This window comes from Emys orbicularis, chromosome 6 (assembly GCF_028017835.1).
Source record: "Emys orbicularis isolate rEmyOrb1 chromosome 6, rEmyOrb1.hap1, whole genome shotgun sequence".
NCBI classification, from domain to species: Eukaryota; Metazoa; Chordata; order Testudines; family Emydidae; genus Emys; species Emys orbicularis.
In genome coordinates, this window is record NC_088688.1 from 115,744,000 (window position 1) to 115,762,073 (window position 18,074).

Below are 18,074 nucleotides of genomic sequence, written 5' to 3' on the forward strand. Positions count from 1 at the left end.
GACTTCAACTACTCAGACATCTGTTGGGAAAATAACATAGCAGGGCACAAATTATACAACAAGTTCTTGGAATGTATTGGAGACAATTTTTTATTTTAGAAGGTGGAGAAAGCTAGTAGGGGAGAGGCTGTTCTAGACTTGATTTTGACAAATAGGGAGGAAATGGTTGAGAATTTGAAAGTGGAAGGCAGCCTGGGTGAAAGAGATCATGAAATGATACAGTTCACAATCCCAAGGAATGGTAGGAGGGAGAACAGCAAAATAAAGACAATGGATTTCAAGAAGGCAGACTTTAGCAAACTCAGGGAGTTGGTAGTAAGATCCCATTGGACGCAAGTCTAGGGGGAAAAACAATTGAAGACAGCTGGCAGTTTTTCAAAGAGACCTTATTAAGGGCAGAAGAGCAAACTATCCCACTGAGTAGGAAAGTCAGGAAGTATGGCAAGAGGCCACCCTGGCTTAATCAGGAGATCTTCAATAATCTAAAACTCAAAAAAGAGTCCTACAGAAAGTGGAAACTAGGTCAAATTACAAAGGATGAATATAAACAAATAACACAAGTATGTAGGGACAAAATTAGAAAGGCCAAGGCACAAAACGAGATCAAACTAGCTAGAGATGTAAAGGGTAACAAGAAAACATTCTACAAATACATTAGAAGCACGAGGAAGACCAAGGACAGGGTAGGCCCGTTAACTCAATGAGGAGGGGAAAATTACAGAAAATGTGGAAATAGCAGAGGTGTTTAATGACTTCTTTGTTTCGGTTTTCACCAAGAAGATTGGTGGTGATTTGACGTCTAACATAGTGAAGGCCAGTGAAAATGAGGTAGGATCAGAGGCTAAAATAAGGAAAGAACAAGTTAAAAATTACTTAGACAAATTAGATGTCTTCACATCACCAGGCCCTGCTGAAATGCATCCTAGAATACTCAAGGAGCTGACTGAGGAGATATCTGAGCCACTAGCGATTATCTTTGAAAAGTCAGGGAAGACGGGAGAGATTCCAGTAGACTGGAAAAGGGCAAATATAGTGCCAATCTATAAAAAGGGAAATAAGGACAATCCAGGGCATTACAGACCAGTCATCTTAACTTCTGTACCTGGAAAGATAATGGAGCAAATAATTAAGCAATCGATTTGCAAACATCTAGAAGATAACATGATAAGTAACAATCAGCATGAATTTAAATGTCAAGAACCAATCTTGTCAAACCAACCTGATAGCTTTCTTTGACAGGGTAACAAGCCTTGTGGATAGGGGGGAAGCGACAGTCGTGGTTTATCTTGACTTTCATAAAGCTTTTGATACTGTCTCGCATGACCGTCTCATAAACAACTAGGGAAATGCAACATAGATGGAGCTACTAGGGTGCAAAACTGGTTGGAAACTGTTCCCAGAGAGTAGTTATCAACAGTTCACTGTCATGCTGGAAGGGCATAATGAGTGCTGTTCTGTTCAATATCTTCATCAATGATTTAGATAATGGCACAGAGAGTACACTTATAAAGTTTGCGGACGATACCAAGCTCGGAGGGGTTGCAAGTGTTTTGGAGGATAGGATTAAAATTCAAAATGATCTGGACAAAATGAAGAAATGGTCTGAAGTAAATAGGATGAAATTCAATAAGGACAAATGCAACATACTCCATTTAGGAAGGAACAGTCAGTTGCACACATACAAAATGGGAAATGACTGCCTAGGAATGAGTACTGCGGAAAGGGATCTGGGAGTCATAGTGGAGCACAAGCTAAATATGAGTCAACAGTGTAACACCGTTGCAAAAAAAGCAAACATTATTCTGGGATGTATTAACAGGAGTGTTGTAAGCAAGACAGGAGAAGTAATTCTTCTGCTCTACTCAGTGCTGATTAGGCCTCAACTGGAGTATTGTGTCCAGTTCTGGGTGCCACATTTCAGGAAAGATAAGGACAAATTGCAGAAAGTCCAGAGAAGAGCAACAAAAATTATTAAAGGTCTAGAAAACATGACCTATGAGGGAAGATTGAAAAAATTGGGTTTGTTTAGTCTGAAAAAGAGAAGACAGAGGGGACATGATAACAGTTTTCAAGTGCATAAAAGGTTGTTACTGCAGCTAGGGAGGTTTAGGTTGGACATCAGGAAAAACTTCCTGATAGGTTGGTTAAGCACTGGAATAAATTGCCTAGGAAGATTGTGGAATCTCCATCACTGGAGATTTTTAAGAGCAGGTTAGACAAACACCTGTCAGGAATGGTCTAGATAATACTTAGTCCTGCAGGGGACTGGACTAGAGGACTTCTCAAGGTCCCTTCCAGGCCTAAGAGTCTATGATACAAGCAGGAGAGAGCAAGAGGGGAGGACTCCTGTCTCATACTGAGAAAGAGGGACGATCGATGAGTTATCTTAAGTGCCTATACACAAATGCAAGAAGCCTGGGAAACAAGCAGGGAGAACTGGAAGTCCTGGCACAGTCAGGGAACTATGATGCGATTGGAATAACAGAGACTTGGTGGGATAACTCACATGACTGGAATACTGTCATGGATGGATATAAACTGTTCAGGAAGGACAGGCAGGGGAGAAAAGGTGGGGGGGTTGCGTTGTATGTAAGAGAGGAGTATGACTGCTCAGAGCTCTGGTATGAAACTGCAGAAAAACCTGAGAGTCTCTGGATAAAGTTGAGAAGTGTGAGCAACAAGGGTGATGTCGTGGTCGGAGTCTGCTATAGACCACCAGACCAGGGGGATGAGGTGGACGAGGCTTTCTTCTGGCAACTAGCAGAAGTTGCTAGATCGCAGGCCCTGGTTCTCATGGGAGACTTTAATCACCCTGATATCTGCTGGGAGAGCAATACAGCGGTGCACAGACAATCCAGGAAGTTTTTGGAAAGTGTAGGGGACAATTTCCTGGTGCAAGTGTTGGAGGAACCAACTGGGGCAGAGCTTTTCTTGACCTGCTGCTCACAAACAGGGAAGAATTAGTAGGGGAAGCAAAAGTGGATGGAAACCTGGGAGGCAGTGACCATGAGATGGTCGAGTTCAGGATCCTGACACAAGGAAGAAAGGAGAGCAGTAGAATATGGACCCTGGACTTCAGAAAAGCAGACTTTGACTCCCTCAGGGAACAGATGGGCAGGATCCCCTGGGAGAATAACATGAAGGGCAAAGGGGTCCAGGAGAGCTGGCTGTATTTTAAAGAATCCTTATTGCGGTTGCAGGAACAAACCATCCTGATGTGTAGAAAGAATAGTAAATATGGCAAGCGACCAGCTTGGCTAAACAGTGAAATCCTTGCTGATCTTAAACGCAAAAAAGAAGCTTACAAGAAGTGGAAGATTGGACAAATGACCAGGGAGGAGTATAAAAATATTGCTCAGGCATGCAGGAGTGAAATCAGGAAGGCCAAATCACACTTGGAGTTGCAGCTAGCAAGAGATGTTAAGAGTAACAAGAAGGGTTTCTTCAGGTATGTTAGCAAGAAGAAGAAAGTCAAAGAAAGTGTGGGCCCCTTACTGAATGAGGGAGGCAACCTAGTGACCGAGGATGTGGAAAAAGCTAATGTACTCAATGATTTTTTTGCCTCTGTCTTCACGAACAAGGTCAGCTCCCAGACTACTGCACTGAGCAGCACAGTATGGGGAGAAGGTGACCAGCCCTCTGTGGAGAAAGAAGTGGTTCGGGACTATTTAGAAAAACTGAACGTGCACAAGTCCATGGGGCCGGATGCGCTGCATCCGAGGGTGCTAAAGGAGTTGGCGGATGAGATTGCAGAGCCATTATTTTTGAAAACTCATGGTGATCGGGGGAGGTCCCGGATGACTGGAAAAAGGCTAATGTAGTGCCCATCTTTAAAAAAGGGAAGGAGGAGGATCCGGGGAACTACAGGCCAGTCAGCCTCACCTCAGTCCCTGGAAAAATCATGGAGCAGGTCCTCAAGGAATCCATTTTGAAGCACTTAAAGGAGAGGAAAGTGATCAGGAACAGTCAGCATGGATTCACCAAGGGCAAGTCAAGCCTGACTAACCTAATTGCCTTCTATGAGGAGATAACTGGCTCTGTGGATGAGGGGAAAGCAGTGGATGTGTTATTCCTTGACTTTAGCAAAGCTTTTGATACGGTCTCCCACAGTATTCTTGCCGCCAAGTTAAAGAAGTATGGGCTGGATGAATGGACTGTAAGGTGGATAGAAAGCTGGCTAGATCGTCAGGCTCAACGGGTAGTGATCAATGGCTCCATGTCTAGTTGGCAGCCGGTTTCAAGCGGAGTGCCCCAAGGGTCGGTCCTGGGGCCGGTTTTGTTTAATATCTTTATTAATGTTCTGGAGGATGGTGTGGACTGCACTCTCAGCAAGTTTGCAGATGACACTAAACTGGGAGGCGTGGTAGATACACTAGAGGGTAGGTATCGGATACAGAGGGACCTAGACAAATTAGAGGATTGGGCCAAAAAAAACCTGATGACGTTCAACAAGGACAAGTGCAGAGTCCTGCACTTAGGACGGAAGAATCCCATGCACTGCTACAGACTAGGGACCGAATGGCTGGGTAGCAGTTCTGCAGAAAAGGACCTAGGGGTCACAGTGGACGAGAAGCTGGATATGAGTCAACAGTGTGCTCTTGTTGCCAAGAAGGCTAACGGCATTTTGGGCTGTATAAGTAGGGGCATTGCCAGCAGATCGAGGAACGTGATCGTTCCCCTTTATTCAACATTGGTGAGGCCTCATCTGGAATACTGTGTCCAGTTTTGGGCCCCACACTACAAGAAGGATGTGGAAAAATTGGAAAGAGTCCAGTGGAGGGCAACAAAAATGATTAGGGGTCTGGAGCACATGACTTATGAGGAGAGGCTGAGGGAACTGGGATTGTTTAGTCTCCAGAAGAGAAGAATGAGGGGGGATTTGATAGCTGCTTTCAACTACCTGAGGGGGGGTTCCAAAGAGGATGGAGCTCAGCTGTTCTCAGTGGTGGCAGATGACAGAACAAGGAGCAATGGTCTCAAGTTGCAGTGGGGGAGGTCTAGGCTGGATATTAGGAAAAACTTTTTCACTAGGAGGGTGGTGAAGCACTGGAATGCGTTACCTAGGGAGGTGGTGGAGTCTCCTTCTTTGGAGGTTTTTAAGGCCTGGCTTGACAAAGCCCTGGCTGGGATGATTTAGTTGGGAATTGGTCCTGCTTTGAGCAGGGGGTTGGACTAGATGACCTCCTGAGGTCCCTTCCAACCCTGATATTCTATGATTCTATGATCATGGGTTGACAGACACTTTCCCAGTGGCATCCAAGTCAGTGGAGAGTGATGGATAAAACTGTCCAAGTTTCATGCCCAACACACCCCTTGAAGTGATGTTAAACCAAGACCCAGATAAACCGCCAGGCAGGGTAAGGAAAAAAGAAAGCTAAATGCAACTGGCTTTGGAACTCTTTAGCTAAGCACAAAGCTACGGCAGTTTAGGAAACAGCTTCCCAACACAGTTTAATGATGCTAAGCCACATCAGCTGCAGCTCACCCATGATAAGCAGCATTGGGCTGTGTCGGTATTTGGATGGGAGACTCTCAAGGAAGAGCCAAGTGCTGTGGGACGTTGCATTAATAATTCATTTGATGACATGTTCCCCTCTGAGCCAGCACTGAGCCAGTATCCCAGCACGGAGTTAGGGAGTGCTGTGCTACTGGAGGTGCCAACTTTTGGGTGAAAAGCAAAATCAAGGTTACAACCACTTCAAGAGCCCACTGTGCTTTCTGCAAGAGTAGGGGTGCTAACCCTGGCGTCCTAGCTAATTCCAACTCAGGCTTTGTCTTCACTACCCGCCGATCCGGCGGGTAGCAATCGGTTTATCGGGGATCGACTTACCGCGTCTACTGAAGACGCGGTAAAATCGATCCCTGATCGCTCTGCCGTCGACTCCGGAAATCCACCTCGGCAAGAGGCGGCAGCGGAGTCGGCGGCAGCGGTCGACTTTCCCGCGTCCTCACCGCCAGGTAAGCCGACCTAAAATACGCAACTTCAGCTACGGTATTCACGTAGCTGAAGTTGCGTATCTTAGGTCGGACCCCCGCTGCAGTGTAGACCTAGCCTCAGGTTATTATATCACACCCACCTAAACGCCCCTGGCATTTCAGTTTTCCTTTCTGACCTGTTCCATACACTGCTCAAAATGCTTTACAAACCTCAGGCCCGGTCCTGCTCTCACTCACAGCAATAGGAGTTTGGCCACTGACTTCAATAAGAGCAGGATGAGGCTCTTGATCTATTTAAAATAAAGGCTGAAAAAAATCCACCTCTTCCTGGGACACAAATCGAGACAATTCTCAACGGGCTTATATTTCTATGGGAGAAATCAGAGGAATTTTTCTGACGACTCCTTTGTATTCCAAATACAAATGTTATTGATTGTAGTAAAACACGTGCACACGTAGCAAAATCAGTGAATTTACATTGGTGTAAAACTGGTATAGCGGAGTGGAGAAACAGGTCCAAATTATTCAGCATAGACAGAAACAAAATTTCTCTGTATTTGTCATCTCTGATCTTCGGTAGTCTTCTGTGTATCAAGAGCTACAGTTAAATTCTGCCCTTGGAAATGCACATCCGATTCCCACTAGGCCAAAGTCCACTCCAAGTTACACAACTCCCACTAAACTCAATGGGCCAAACTCTGCCCTCAGATACAACTTCCTCCAGCAACATGCATGTATGTGAATACCTAAAGGCCGAATTTAAACAAGTGAGAGATGCCTGCACATATCCTAAGCGCAGAATTTAGTGCTCAGAATTGTGTGATATAAACCCAGGTTCTTCTTCATTCATAGAATCATAGAATATCAGAGTTGGAAGGGACCTTAGGAGGTCATCTAGTCCAACCCCCTGCTCAAAGCAGGACCAATCCCCAACTAAATCATCCCAGCCAGGGTTTTGTCAAGCCTGACCTTAAATACCTCTAGGGAAGGAGATTCCACCACCTCCCTATGTAACCCATTCCATTGCTTCACCACCCTCCTAGTGAAAAAGTTTTTCCTAACATCCAACCTAGACCTCCTCCACTGCAACTTGAGACCATTGCTCCTTGTTCTGTCATCTGATACCACTAAGAACAGTCTAGATCTATCCTCTTTGGAACCCCCTTTCAGGTAGTTGAAAGCAGCTATCAAATCCCCCCTCATTCTTCTCTTCTGTAGACTGAACAATCCCAGTTCCCTCAGCCTCTCCTCCTAAGTCATGTGCTCCAGCCCCTAATAATTTTCACTGCCCTCTGCTGGATTCTCTCAAATTTGTCCACATCCTTCTTGTAGTGCGGGGCCCAAAACTGGACAGAGTACTCCAGATGAGGCCTCAACAATGTCGAATAGAGGGGAATGATCACGTTCCTCGATCTGCTGGCAATGCCCCTACTTATACAGCCCAAAATGCCGTTAGCCTTCTTGGCAACAAGGGCACACTGTTGATTCATATCCAGCTTCTTGTCCACTGTAACCCGTAGGTCCTTTTCTGCAGAACTGCTGCCTAGCCACTCGGTCTGTAGCAGTGCATGGGATTCTTCTGTCCTAAGTGCAGGACTCTGCACTTGTCCTTGTTGAACCTCATTAGATTTCTTTTGGCCCAATCCTCTAATTTGTCTAGGTCCCTCTGTGCATCTCCCTCTCTAATTTGTCTAGGTCCCATTCATCGCCCTGCCCCTTGATTCAATATTAAAAAGTATAACTATTCACTCCCTTTGCAAGGCCAGACTGCATGTCAGATTCATGGGTCATGTTCAGCGAAAGGTGATTTTGATCTCTGCTAAATGTGACTGAAGCAAGGAATGTGCAAAAGGCAAAAGAGGCTATTTTCAGTAAAAAGACTCATTTTCTCCTCCCCCCCCCCCATGTGGAAGTGCAATGGGAAAGAGCATTATCTGACTTCCATGGGATCCTGTGGTGAACCAACCCATCTGAGATAATTCTGTGAGCCCTGCTTGCTGTGTGTTTCTGCCAGTTTATTAAACACCCTCTTGACCCAAACAGCAGTACAGAAAGGAGAGCGTTTTCCTCTCGTGAAACGGCCAGCATTCCCACTTTGGTTACATTTCCTGCCCCCTCATTAAAGCAACCAGCTCCATTTGGTTTCCAGAATTTAACTTTTTTAAACTGAGTGCTCATGAAAGGCAAAACCTTAACAGCCCAGGAGAATGAAGCTTTCACATCATTTACAGGCAAGGAAGGAGCAGTGTAAGCTGTCCCACACTGCTTGTCAGGTTGCCTCAACTCCAGCCTGTAGGGATGGTCCCATGGATGAGTGGATAGTTTAGGCTGGGATTTCCAAAGGAGTCTACGGGAGTGGGGCACCCAACTTGCAATGGAATTCAATGGGATTTATGGAGGCGTGCAACTCTTTTAGACTTAGTTTGAAAATCCCAGCCAGTCTCTAGGCTCAGTCCAAGCCTAAAAAAACCTCAGCTTCAGAGCTCAGACTGCCATCAAAGGCTGCTAGTGGGGGTGGGGGTTAGGAGTGAGGTACAACATGAAATTGGAGTGAGACCACCGAGCCATTTCACACAGGCCACCCAACGGCCATTAGATGGCAACACATTTCAGCCACTACTGAACTACACTGGTACCAGTGATCTAGCGATGGCAGGTTCAACATCCCCTCTACAGTGTTGGGAATACAAACAAAATAAAAACTGGTGCTTTAGAATCCGACACTATAAACAAAAGGGAAACCCCTCAGTCTAATTTCAGGCAGCTGGAAGCACAAAAAGTAACATTAAAAAAAAAAATTAAGTCCTACCCCCAGCTGGTATAAATCAGTCTGGCTCTGTTTACTGTCAATAGCGCGAGGCCAGTTTTCATCTGCTGAGGAGGAGTTCTCAGTTTTAATAGTCTGTAATATTATTGGTAACAGATTACTTAAGCCATTTTGAGCCTGGCTTTCCTCAGGCTTATACCATTGTAACTGCATTGATGGTCACAGGAATTACTCCCAATTAACACTAGCGTCAGCAGCAGCAGAACCGGGTCTATTATTTTTAATAGCAATATCCTTTGAAAGAGGCGTGTCTCAGTTACCATCAACTACCCAAGGGGTAGATTTGTATCTGAGGAATAATTCAGTTCAGTGAACTCCCCTTGCATGGGAGGGATAGATCAGTGGTTTGAGCATTGGCCTGCTAAACCCAGGGTTGTGAGTTCAATCCTTGAGCGGGCCATTTAGGGAACTGGGGTAAAAATCTGTCTGGGGATTGGTCCTGCTTTGAGCAGGGGGGTGGACTAGATGACCTCCTAAGGTCCCTTCTAACTCTGATATATTCTATGTTGACAAGTGCTATGGGTGATGACACTAACTCTGTTAGTGTCTGATAAGCAGATGCTGAGATCTCCTCATGAAGAAGAGGTGGGATCCTTACCGGCTTCACCAGTGGCACCATGGAAACAGAGGCTGCTCTCACTGCATCTACCACTCAAATATGGGACTCGGACAAACTTTGAAGCAGCTTTTAGTGAGAATATCAGACGGATAAAGGTCACAAAGGAATAGAAAGCACTTCTTAACCACCCAGTCACCACAAAGAAATCCATGTACAAACATATTGTGTGAGTGACTAAGGACAAAAACATCATATGCCATTTGTGTAAACACTTTTAATTAAACTTGCACAATTCGACTGAGTTGTAATTGCAGTCAATAAAAAGAGGATACATTGTGCTTATGAACACACACAGTGTTTATGCACATACCTTTCCTACAATGATGTCACACCACACTGCAATCATTCATTAAGCCTCATCATGCCCCTGCGAGGCAGCGCAGTACTATCCCCATTTTATTGAGGAAGGAATTGGAGCAGAGTTAAGTGACTTGTCTAGCCTCTGTTAAACAGTGAGCCTCTATTGGCACCCGAGTTGGCAATATACTCGAAAATTCCTCATCGCCAGCCCTAACGCTCTCCTCTGCCGTTCCAAACGCCATTCTCTGTCTTGAGTACTCTACTGGCCTGATTCAAAGCCCAAGGAAGTCAACAGAAATACATGGTGACCTTAAGGGGCTTTGGATCAAGCCCTTTATACACTTTTCAAGTTCGGCCTCCTGCCTCCCTATCTGTTCAAGGAGCTACATTCATCCCTGGCATAATTCCAGGATGTAATGAGTTAAACCAGGAAAGAATTTGGCCCACGAGTGCATGTGTAAGTGCACATTTATAGCATCACCAGATTCCTATTTGCAAACCACAAGGTTTCACAAGCTAAAACGCATTCTCTGTTTGAAACGTCTAAATGCAGCAAACCTACAAAACAAGAAAAACAAAGCACTGTCCTGAGTTCAGAATAAACTTTTCCTGGTTATACAAGGGGGGGGGGGGGGGGAGCGTTGTCTGAGTAGTTAAGGACGAAAACATATCATGCCATTTATTTATATACTTTTCATTAAAATTGTGCAATTTGAATTACACTCAAAAAACAACACACATATCTATATCAGTGTAACTATATCACAGGGAAAGAGACAACATGGGGAAAATTCCCGACTCATCTACAGTGTAGATCAGGCAACAGAGATTCATACAGCAGACATGGTTGTGCCTGTATTGTGTAGGTAACAAGAATCATAAAGGAAATCCTAATCCATTGGCGAAAGGGCCCTAAAATGGGCACACAAATAAGCGTGGAGCTCAATCATGCATGCAGGTTCTGACCAGCAACATCCCCTCTCTTCCTCCCCACCCACGTCAGACACACACACCTTCCACCCAGATTATTTGAGCTCCTAGCAACAATAGTAAAAGGTACGTCATTGCCATTGCCAGACTAGGCATACATACAAATGCACGGACCGCACCTCTGGCCCCTCTACACGTCTTGGGGGGAGAGGTTTTGGGAGCAGGCAGATGCAAATGTTTTTTATTTTATGCTCCCCCACCCCTTTGTCCACAGTTTGTGAGACTACTTGGCAGCCAGTATATGCCCATACATAAAATATAAACACTGGAAGATTAATACGTCCAGTGAAAGGAAGCTGTCTGCGGCTTCAGGGCCAGATTCTGCTGGCATTTCCAATGGTGTAAATCCCACTGGAGCCAGCGGAGTTCAGATTTGGTTCAAAGTTATTTTCATTAAGGGATTACAGGGTTTTTTTCACCCTGCATTTTTCCCTTCCTTCATAGCTGTTGGAAGGCTAACTTTAAATCCTTACATGACAACAAAAAATCAACACTTTATCGAAGTGCTGACTGGAAATAAGCTTTTCCAAATGTTTAGAAGTGTTTGCCATGTAAACCAAAATCTGATTAGCAAGCAATAATGTGCATTCAATTGTGTGTGTGCAAGGAAAAAAATGGGAAAATTGACTTTACTGACTTACCCCATTAGTCCCACGTTGTAGGATCATGCCCAGTGTAAGGGACCACAAGAAAAAAACCCACAATATTTGATAGTCTATTGATCTGTGGAAAATTAAACTAATTCATATAAATGACACAGGATTTGAGTCTGATCTTATTTACACCAGTATAAAATCAGGAGACCAGTGATGTAAGATCAGAAATAGGGCCACAAGATGTAGAACAAAGTATTGAGGAATGTACAAGGAACTCCAGCATTTTATCTACTATGGACCCAATCCTGCAAATACATACATGAGTAACTTTACTTATGTGAGTAATCCCATTGACTAAAGTTACTCAAAGGTGTTTGTAGAATCAGGTCCTCAATCCTGAAGCCTACCAGATCCACAAAACCTACTAACCCATGCACAATGGGATCAGCAGGGTTTCAAATATCACATGTAAAACCCTGATACAAAAGCCTAATTAGCCTACGCTCCCTGTGGATTACTGAAGAAACAAGGGGGAAAACATTAAATAAATCCAAGGTAAATAATGACCAATAAAAATATATTAAGAAATTGGATGCGACTGGAGCATAGCTAGAAAACATCAGGTAAGCAAGATACAGCCCAACAAAGGGACAATAAATCCATTTATTCTGACTGGAAGCTCTGTAGGTTAGGAGGGGCCACCTTTTTGTTTTGCCTTTGTACAGCACCTAGCACAATAGAGCTGAGGAAGCATTGTTCTAAGTCCCTGCTGTAGCAGGGAGTTTGCTGCTGTAGTCATCATGAATAGGTCGGATTATGAACAGGAGGCTGCCAGGCAACTCTCCAACACCACATTCTATAGGCCACTATCCTCCAATCCCACTGAGGAGAACCAAAAGAAACTACACCATCTGCTCAACAAACTCCCTGCTACAGCACAGGAACAAATCTACACAGACACACCCCTAGAGCCCCGACCAGGGGTATTCTATCTGCTACCCAAGATCCATAAACCTGGAAATCCTGGATGCCCCATCAGCTCAGGCATTGGCACCCTGACAGCAGGATTATCTGAGGTTATTCCTCAGACCATACGCTGCCAGCACTCCTAGCTATCTTCAAGACACCACTGACTTCCTGAGGAAACTACAATGCATTGGTGATCTTCCTGAAAACACCATCCTGGCCACCATGGATGTAGAAGCTCTTTACACCAATATTCCACACGAGGATGGACTACAAGCTGTCAGGAACAGTATCCCTGATGAGGCCACGGCACACCTGGTAGCTTTGTAACTTTGTCCTCACCCACAACCATTTCCGATTTGGGGGACAACTTATACCTTAAAGTCAGAGGCACTGCTATGGGTACTCACATGGCCCCACAGTATGTCAACATTTTTATGGCTGACTTAGAACAATGCTTCCTCAGCTCTTGTCCCCTAGCGTCCCTCCTCTACATGCGCTACATTGATGACATCTTCATCATGTGGTCCCACGAGAAGGAATCCCTTGAAGAATTCCACCTGGATTTCAACAATTTCCACCCCACCATCAACCTCAGCCTGGACCAGTCCACACAAGAGATCCACTTCTTGTACACTACAGTGAAAATAAGTGATGGTCACATAACCACCACGCTATACTGGAAACCTACTGACCACTATACTTACCTACATGCCTCCAGCTTCCATCCAGGACACATCACACGATCCATTGTCTACAGCCAAGGCCTAAGATACAACCGCATTTGCTCCAATCCCTCAGACAGAGACAAACACCTACAAGATCTTTATCAAGCATTCTTAAAACTACAATACCCACCTGGGGAAGTGAGGAAACAGACTGACAGAGTGAGACGGTACCCAGAAAGCACCTATTACAGGACAGGCCCAACAAGGAAAATAACAGAATACCACTGGCCATCACGTATAGCCCCCAACTAAAACCTCTCCAGCACATCATCAACGATCTACAACCTATCCTGGAAAACGATCCCTCACTCTCACAGACCTTGGGAGGCAGGCCAGTCCTCGCTTACAGAGGGCCCCCCAACCTGAAGCAAATACTCACCAGCAACTACACACCACACCACAGAAACCAATCCCTATAACAAACCCGTTGCCTACTCTGTCCCCATATCTACTCTAGCGACACCATCAGAGGACCCAACCACATCAGCCACACCATCAGGGGCTCATTCACCTGCACATCTACTAATGTTACATATTCCATCATGTGCCAGCAATGCTCCTCTGCCATGTACATTGGCCAATCCGGACAGTCTCTACATAAAAGAATAAATGGACACAAAACAGACATCAGGAATGGTAACATACAAAAGCCAGTAGGAGAACACTTCAGTCTCCCTGGACATTCTATAACAGATTTAAAAGTAGCTATACTTGAACAAAAAAACTTCAGAAACAGACTTCAAAGAGAAACAGAAGCACTAAAATTCATTTGCAAACTTAACACCATTAATTAGGGCTTGAATAGGGACTGGGAGTGGCTGGCTCACTATAAAAGCAATTTTCCCTCTCTTGCTATTAACACCTCCTCCTCAATTATTGGGAGTGGACCACATCCACCCTGACTGAATTGGCCTGGTCATCACTGGTTCTCCACTTGTAAGGTAACTCCCTTCTCTTCATGTGCCAGTATATTTATGCCTGTATTTGTAATTTTCACTCCATGCATCTGAAGAAGTGTTTTTTTTACCCACAAAAGCTTATGCCCAAATAAATCTGTGCGTCTTTAAGGTGCCACCGGACTCCTCATTGTTTTTGTGGATACAGACTAACACAGCTACCCCTCTGATACTAAATTCTCACACCCTCTCACAAAATATCATTACGATACAGTGATCATGATTAAGATGTCAACAGTTACCATGCAGCTGTACCCGCAATACCTGCAGTATTTTCCTGTATTTGGGATATGGATTACTATTATTATTTAATATTTATATTACAGCAGGACTCAGAAACCCCCATTCAGGATCAGGGCCCTAATATGCAACACACCCCACAGAATTAGATAATGCTGACATCTACCACGGAAGAGGCCATATAAATAGATGGGTTAAATTAAAGTTCAGTCCCTGCCCCTATGTGTTTTCACAACCTAAGGCCCCGACACTGCAAAGATTCATACACATGGTTAAATGAATGCATATGAGTAGCACCATTTGAGTTTATTGGGATTACTTGCATAGCTGTGTAGTGACGGTTAACAAGTGCTGAATTTTTAATAACACCCACAACAGATCACATCATGAAGCCTATAATTTCTGACTGTCCTTTTAAGCATTGCAATTTTGCTATCTATTGTGTCCTGTCTACCTCTCCCTCCATACTCTCTTTGGGCATTTAATGGTCTCAATTGTAATTAATCCAGTAGCAGCTGCAGTTATTAGAACATGCCCTCACAGTAGAGGAACAGTATATGCTTTCAGTTATCAAGCCCTTGTGACCCAGCACCTCCTTCCACTGCTAATAAAATATGGCTATTATGGTGGTGTGTGCATGGTTTGGGAAGCTGTTCTTATGAACATCGCTTTTATAAGTTGTTAATGTTTTTATACTAGATTTGATGCTTGGGCTTGGTTACTGTGGTATGAATGGAAATGGAACTGACTTGCCGTTCCAGAATTCTACCAACTATCTTTACAGATGTAGTTCTCACCACAATAATTTTTGATTCTCAATTGTTTTGCATTACACAGAATTTGGAATTTGCAGTAACTGTTTAAAAGGAAACACGAAGGGTTGTTACATTCCTGCCTTTCACCCTTTAAAGAATGGGAGGGCAGGGCAGGTGAAAGGAGAGAAAGGAAATTCACAAACAGCTTTGAAATTAACAGGTCATAAAATAATTATATACATGGTTTTCCACTAAATATATTTATTTCCTTCAGGTTTGATTTGGTCCCGTCTCAATATGGACTCAGAACTGGCTCTGGATCACGGGTGCAGCTTACCGGGCTGGATTGCGTGCGGGGACTGCTGGAAAGGTGCACACCAGCATGGGGCCTGCCGCACCCTTTAAAGGGTGCAGCATGAACTGCCCCTGCTCCAGTGGCCAGCATGGAAGGAGTTGGTGCCACAGCCTGCCTGCCCCATTACAATGAATGTTGTAATATTTCACACTTGTATAGTGTTTTTCATTCATAGAGGAACAAGAATCTTTAACCCCATGTCACAGATGGGAAGACTGAGGAACAGATTTCCCTAAAATCACTGAGAGTCAGTAGCAGAGATAACAGAATCCAGGTTTCCCGAGTCCCAGCTTGCAGCCTTATCTGCTTGATGACAGATGCCCTTCCACTTAGAGGAGTATAGCACCTGTCAGAACTTGACACACTCAGTTTGGAAGTGCAAGACCAAGAATGTGATTTCTACTTACAGAGGAGGGAGATGCGTTCTGCCTGTTCCTATTAAGCACCTAAGCAGGGCTTGCCAAATCTAGTGTGAAATTTCTAGTTCCTTACAAGATTAATAAGTATGAAAGAAAATGAACAATTACCTATAAATATCAGCAATAACGCAAGCTAAGTCAAAAACCTTGTAATTTTCTCCTACTTATGGATTAAAAATGTTAATTATCCTGGTGACTGAAGTTTCCACATATGTGCATCAGAGATCATAATACTTAACTCTCTTAGTAAAACAATGCAAAATCCACAGATGAACGGCACTATGTAAGTGCAGAAGATAATTACTGTTATTCCAAACTTTCTGATGCTTGTGTATTACTATTCAGTGACACAGTGTGGACCAATGCAGGACTTGATGTGGTGACTTTAATTGTAATCTACATCTCCTAATGGATGCCACACGGTCAGTACTGGCAGAAATCTTGTTTTCAAGGGTTTGGACAGAAATACTCAAAATGATACGTGGCAGCATCGTCCTGAGCTGCAGTAATCCACTGTATCACAAAGAATGTCAGACTCAGACCAAAGAGAACCTACTGCAAGATGCATTCGTTTCAGAATTCCAAGGGAGAATTTATCTTTCTAAGTACTGAATGGAATAACTGTCTTGTACTTAAGGCCCTAGACTAGAACCCAGGAGATCTGGGTTCAGATTCTGGATCTGCCAAAGACGCCTTTTATGTCACAATCTCACTGTACCGCTTCCCCACCTGTAAAAACCAGGTAATGTTATTTCCTATGCCCATCTTGTCTATTTCCATTATAAACTCTTCCCAGCATGGACTGTCTCTTACTATGTTTCTGTACAGTGCCTAACACAATGGGCCCATGATCTTAGTTGGAGCTTCTAAATGTTGCTAAATACAACATAATAATATACTTGATCCTTAGAGTGGGCAGCTATGCTAATACTGTACTTCACGGACAGCTGCTTGCTTACAGCTCTTACAGGGACAGCCCCTAGTCAGTGGTGAGGTCAAAGGGACTGACTGGTCATGTGCCCTGTACTTTCAACAATCAGTGAAATGAAGCTGCCACAGAGTCTGTGAAAAGAACTCATTTCAGAACCTGCTCTTCCTACGCACAGCTAAACATTCCAACCCTAGCGCTGAAGAGATTTTCCTCCAAAAAGCCTCTCTGATCACTGCCCTGTAATTTCATCATGTTCAACCTTATCATTTGGTTGAAATGACCTAGTATTATGCAGCAGGAAAAAAGCGAGTAAGCTAAATATATACCTCCTTACATAAGGATAGAAACATAGCACCTGAACTTTGTTAGTCACCTACATTCTAAAAGCCTAAATCAATATACCAAGTCTTGCTGGGTCCATCTGCAGGACCACACCTGTTAACACAGAGCTTTCAAGAGCATTTGGTGTACCTGAAATCTGATCAGAGAAACTACATACAGACAGATCTCTGTCCCAGCACATGCGCCCACACACCAATAAAACCTACAACCTCTCCCTCCCAACGAAACGTCTACAAATGTCTTCCATTTCACGTTCCCACCCACTCATACTGAACACAATCACCATAGGAAAAAAGGTGGAAACCCTTGTCAATCCCCTCACATTCACAATCTCACACCTTCCCTCCCATTTGGTCACATTACTGTTGTACCTACAGTGAATGATCACTTGTAGAAGTCACACCAAAAAAGTAATACATATGTTCATCTGTCTTTTAGTGCAATTTAGCAGCTAGAAAGCAGGAAGAGAAGCCAGCACCATTTAACCAGCCAGCTCTCCAGCGGGCTTCCCAGACCATGGTTCTGGGACCTCTGCACTAGAAAATACACTGTGGGAAATAACTCTGCATTGACATTCTTCCCCCTTCAAGCTCAAGGGGAAGTCTATAATTCTATTTAATATTTGGATTGAATAATTAAGGTTGCTTAACGAGCTTTCAAAGGCTCTTCTCTAGCTTTGCACAGTGTTTAATCACTATACTACTTAACACAGCAGGGGTAAGTAAAGAGGGGCCTTGTCCCACAAGCACCAGCATCAATCTGAGAACAGTTTCATCTGTCTCTGTAAACCAGTTTGCACAGGTGAATCCAAACCTTTCTAGCCACTTGGAACAGAGGATTTGCCACACTAGAGCTAAAGGGGCAGATCCTTACTTGGGATAGACTCGCACAGCTCCATTGACTTCAAGCGGAGGATCTGCCCCAGCAATGCCCACTACCTGATGATTCAGAAGGAAGGGAATAAAAAATCCATTACGTACATGACTGTGAAAAACTGATCAGGAAGGAAGGTTAGCTGTGTTCTTTCCTGTCCTTGTGGTAAACAGCTTATGTCTTGAAGCATAATATCTGATTACCCTTTGTGGTCTTTGTGGTCACAGCAGCCAACCGCCA